The 4,890-nt window shown below is 47.5% G+C and overlaps 1 protein-coding gene across 1 annotated transcript in view; it reads right to left on the bottom strand.

The window, feature by feature from the left end:
* Positions 1 to 1,447, bottom strand: part of KDM1B (lysine (K)-specific demethylase 1B) — a 64,800-nt gene extending 63,353 nt beyond the window's left edge. The window contains exons 1-2 of the mRNA XM_006860792.1: positions 1,266 to 1,447; positions 914 to 957 (exon numbers count right to left, since the gene is read on the bottom strand). The gene's annotated coding sequence lies outside the window, so the exon portion shown is untranslated. The remainder of the gene's footprint in view (positions 1 to 913; positions 958 to 1,265) is intronic.
* Positions 1,448 to 4,890: the final 3,443 nt, after the last annotated feature.

Genomic DNA, 4,890 nt, shown 5'->3' on the forward strand with positions numbered 1-4,890 from the left:
TGGAACAGCTGGTAGTTTCGATCTGCTAACTTTGAGGTTCGATCATAACTACTACGCTACCAGAGCTCCTTAGTTTCCTATATATTTTAGAAATTAGTCCCTTGTCTGATGTGTCATTGCAAAAGATTTTTTTCCCATTCTGTGGGCTCCCTTTTTACTCTTTTGGTGAAGTTTTTTGATGCACATAAGTTTTTAATTTTTAGTATGTCCCAATCATCTATTTTGTGGAAGATAATTAATTATTGATGGCAATTTTCTCAAGTGCCTCTTGAAGAAACCTTCCCTCCAGCTGCCTTTCACCAGCAAAAATGAGATTTTAAAACACACACACACACACACACACACACACACACACAAATCAGCAAAACCAAGGGTACAGGAGTAGGAGGTGGGGGAGCCTGGTAGGGATTCAGTCCCAACTTGAGGAGTTCGCAGCTTCTACAGAGTCCTGTAAACTTACTTACCTAAAGTAAGCCAGTACTGGGCCTGTATTTGGCGGGGTGCCAGATTACTGAACCCCAACTTTCTACAGTTGGGCCTATTTCTTCCTTCTTTCACTTGCCAGCTCCCAGGTTACTGACTAATAGCCACCAAAATCGAGGTCCCCAATCCTGAAGGAGTTACCCCAGCAACCTAGGAATGCCAATCAAGTTAATGATGGTGGCTGTGCTGGAATTACTACAACACCGGCGAGGCTGAGCCTGCGCTTCGTCCACCCCATCGGCTGGGAAGCACACGCCAGGGAGTTTCTACACCCGGACGGTGGGTTTCCCCAGCAGATGGTACCTACCAGGTGACAGGGCTTGGCAAACCCCAGCTGGGAGTCCCATCACTCCGGGTGCCAGCTGCAGCCGCCTCGCTTCCCGAAAAGCTTTCTCCGAAGTCGGAGAAGCAACAGTCCCCTAGGGCTCACCTTTGAGCTGGAAAGGTGCAAGAAGTCTCGGGGAGAAGGCACCGCTGTATGGAAAAGGAACATTGTACGAGGGTTAGGAAAGACCCACAAAACGACGAGTCAGGGGAGCCCGTCGCCCCCAAACCACCGCCTGAAATTTCCCTTCTCAGAAATTCCCACCACGAACCCCAACCCATGCAAAAGGGGGGATGGGATAAACCTCGGGGACACCCGCCCACCTCCTACCCAGCGAAAGACGTCGCACTGGGAGGAGAAGGGACGCTAGCACCCCAGCTAGGCAGCTTTGTGCAGCAGAGTCACCCCAAACCGGCTGCCGCCCCCACGCCAGAACCCGGAGCCACGCGCCCCCCACCTGGAAGCGCCGGCTAGACCGTGCGCGCCGCCTCGGACTGCGCGCGCTTCTCTGGTGCCGCGCGCCGCGCGCACAGGACGGCAGGATCCGCGCCTCGAGCGGCAGCTCCAGCTCAGCCGCCGCCGCCGCCGCCGCCGCCGCTTCCGCCCCTGTCACGGCGTGACCCGGAGTAGGAGGAGCCGGCGGGATCCGAGAGGAGTAGGGGGCCCACCTTCTATTTCGCCGCGGCTCTCGCCCCGCCCTGGCCATTTCCGCCGCTGCGCAAACCCGGGTGCCTGGGGAGGAGGGCGGGGCCGGGCCGGGCTGGGGCGTGGGGCGGGGCGTCAAGCGGGGCGCGGGGAGGAGTCAGGGTGTCCACGTTTCGGGGGCCCACAGTGGAGCAGCGGGTGGCGGAAAGAGGTAAGCTCCCTGGGGCGATGTGAACAACCCAGCAATCGTGCCCTGAGATGGTGTTCAAGAAAAAAGACGGGAACTGAGAATAATGAATGACCCTTGCAGGGCAGGAGCTTTCTGAGCCCATGATTTAAACTGGCTCAAAGCATTGTTGTAGCGTTGTTGTTGTTATGTGCCGTGGAGTCGGTTCCGACTCATAGCGACCCTGAACGGGTTTCCGAGGCTGTAAATCTTTACGGGAGCAGAAAGCCTCATCTTTCTCCCTCGGAACAGCTGGTAGTTTTGAACTGCTGACCCTGAGGTTCACAACCCAATTCTCATACCTCAAGGTCGAAACAGCCTCGGAAACCCGTTCAGGGTCGCTATGAGTCGGAACCGACTCCACGGCACTTAACAACAACAACAAAGCATTATTGTTTATTAAATGATGTTTTGTTGTAGTTGTTACGTACCATCTAGTTGGGATTTCCCAGGAGCAACTGGTGTGTATGAACTGCTGACGTTGTGGTTCAAAGTCCAATGCTGATCCTCTAGCGCCACACCAGGATGAAAAGCCAAGGACTGGTGGGGAGGTGGATTGTTTTTAATCTTAGTCTTCTACTGAACCTAAGGAGCTCTGGTAGCGCAGTGTTTACGGATCAGGCTGCGAGCCGCAAGGTCAGCAGTTCAAAACTACCAGCTGTTCTGTGGGAGAAAGATGAGGGTTTCTGCTCCCGTAAAGATTTACAGCCTCGGAAACCCTGTACAGGGTCGCTATGAGTCGGAACCAAATCCACAGAACTTAACAACAACTGAACCTGGGTAGTGGTTACTCAAGTGTATGCCTTTGTATGTGTATACACTAATCCGACTTCTTAAAGTTGCTGTAAATTGATTAAACAAAATTTATAAATAAAAATAAGGTAGAAATACTAAAAAAGAAAAGAAAAAAAGGTGGGCGGTCGGATGGGAACAAGATGAGAGCATCAGCTATGGGTAGCAGTAATTGTGAAACTTGCTTTTCTGACTACTTGCCATTTACAGAGTTTTGTTTCTCCAGAAAGGGTTATGGAACAAGTTGAGAAGCTATCAGAATAGTTAAAAATGATTATTATATTTGATGATGCTTTTCATTATTTCATTCACTCTGCTATCACTTACTTGAGGTTGTTACTAAGTGCCTTCAAGTCGGTTCCAACCCATAGGGGCCCTGTATAGAGTTTGAGGAGTGGTTGATGAGCTTGAACCACCAACCTTGTGGTTTAAACTGACTTTGCAGTCCAGTACATTAACCCACAGGATTTCTGGTAGTGTAGTGGTTACCAATCGGGCTGCAAACTTCAAGGTCAGCAATTTGAAACTACCAGCTGTTCCGTGGGTGAAAGATGAGGCTTTCTGTTCCTGTAAAGATTTACAGCCTCGGAAACCCTGTACAGGGTCGCTGCGGGTCAGAACCAACTCCACAGCAATAACCACCACCACCATGTTAACCCACAGCACCACATCAGAACCCCTACTTGAGGTTATAGCAATGCGTGTTGTTGTTAAATGCGAAGTGGTTTCAACTCATCGTTGACCCAGTATAGGATTTACAAAGAGCAGCTGGTGAGTTTGAAGCTCAGCACTGCACGAGGACTGCCTATCCATGCACAGGACTCGGATACATCGACAAGATGTTTTTGAGGACTCTTCTGAGTCAAGGGGTCTAAAATTTATATTTGATCCCTGCAAATAATTGTCTGCCCCTGGCCTCAGAACAAGTGTTTATGGGACAATTCTAAGTTGCTCTGCATCTATAATAAAGGTTAGGTTTCGTTTTCCTTTGTTTTAAGTAGATAATTACTTTAGTTCAAGTTCAGGTACCAGATTTCTGACTGAAAATAAGAGATGGAAAAACTGCAACACTTTTTCTTTTCTGTCTTAATATAATCAGGTATTTCCCCCTGACCCCTCAGAAAATTCTTGTCACCTCCTGACTTCATCAGGAATTTACAAAAGCCATTTGTTAACAAATACTTGCTGAGAAATGAATTTATGTTACCAATTCTGATGGAACTATGTATCCATAATTTCAGAGGAAACAGGTCATATTTCGCAACAATAGGACAGCTTTTCATGAAACACTTGCTATTATGTGATGATTTCTACTCTCATGGATAAATCATTAATTCTAGACCCACCTATAATACCACAGCTAGTATAATCCAAGGAGCTCTGGTAGCGTAGTTACAAGTCAGGCTGCCAACCTCAAGATTGCCGGTTGGAAACTACCAGCTGTTCCACGGGAGAAAGATGAGGCTTTCTGCTCCTGGAAAGATTTACAGCCTCAGAAACCCTGTGCATGGTCACTATGAGTCAGAAATGACTCCACAGTATTTACAAACAACAACATAATCAACAACAACAACATAATCCAAGGAGGGCCATAGGGTAAGTTGTTGTTAAGTGCCATCGAGTCGGTTCTGACCCATAGCGACCCTGTATACAGTTTCCGAGCAGTGACTGATGAATTTGAACCGCCAACCTTGTAGTTCAAATGGCTTTGCAGTCTGGCGCATTAGCCCACAGCGCCACACCAGGAGTAAGTACTGGACTGCTAACTGCGCTAGCCGCAAGGTTGGCAATTCAGACTCACCAGCTGTTCTCTGAAACCCTATATAGGGTAACCATAAACCAGATGACTTGAATAGAGTTAAGCTCGTGGGAGAAAAGCCCATAGAACCTTCATTTGTTGATGAGCCACAACTCAAAATGAAGAGAAACAGCTGTAAACATCCATTGAAAATCGGAACATGGAATGTACGAAGTATCAATCTAGGAAAATTGGAAGTTGTCAAAAATGAAATGGAACGCATAAACATCGATATCTTAGACATTAGTGAGCTGAAATGGACTGATATAGGCCATTTTGAATCTGACAACCACATGGTTAACTATGCAGGGAATGACAAATTGAAAAGGAATGGTGTTGCATTAATCGTCAAAAAGAACATATCCAGATCAGTCATGAGGTACAATGCTGTAAGGGATAGGATAATATCCATGAGCCTACAGGGAAGCCCACTTAATAGCACTATTATTCAAATTTATGCACTAACCAGTAAAGCCAGTGAGGATGAAATAGAAGAATTCTACCAACTTCTTCAATCTGAAATCCATCAAACATGCAATCAAGATGTATTGCTCATTACTGGTGATTGGAATGCAAAAGGTTGGGAGCAAAGAGGAAGGACCAGTAGTTGGAAAATATGGC

This window comes from Chrysochloris asiatica, unplaced genomic scaffold, assembly GCF_000296735.1.
Source record: "Chrysochloris asiatica unplaced genomic scaffold, ChrAsi1.0 scaffold00040, whole genome shotgun sequence".
Taxonomy (NCBI): Eukaryota; Metazoa; Chordata; class Mammalia; order Afrosoricida; family Chrysochloridae; genus Chrysochloris; species Chrysochloris asiatica.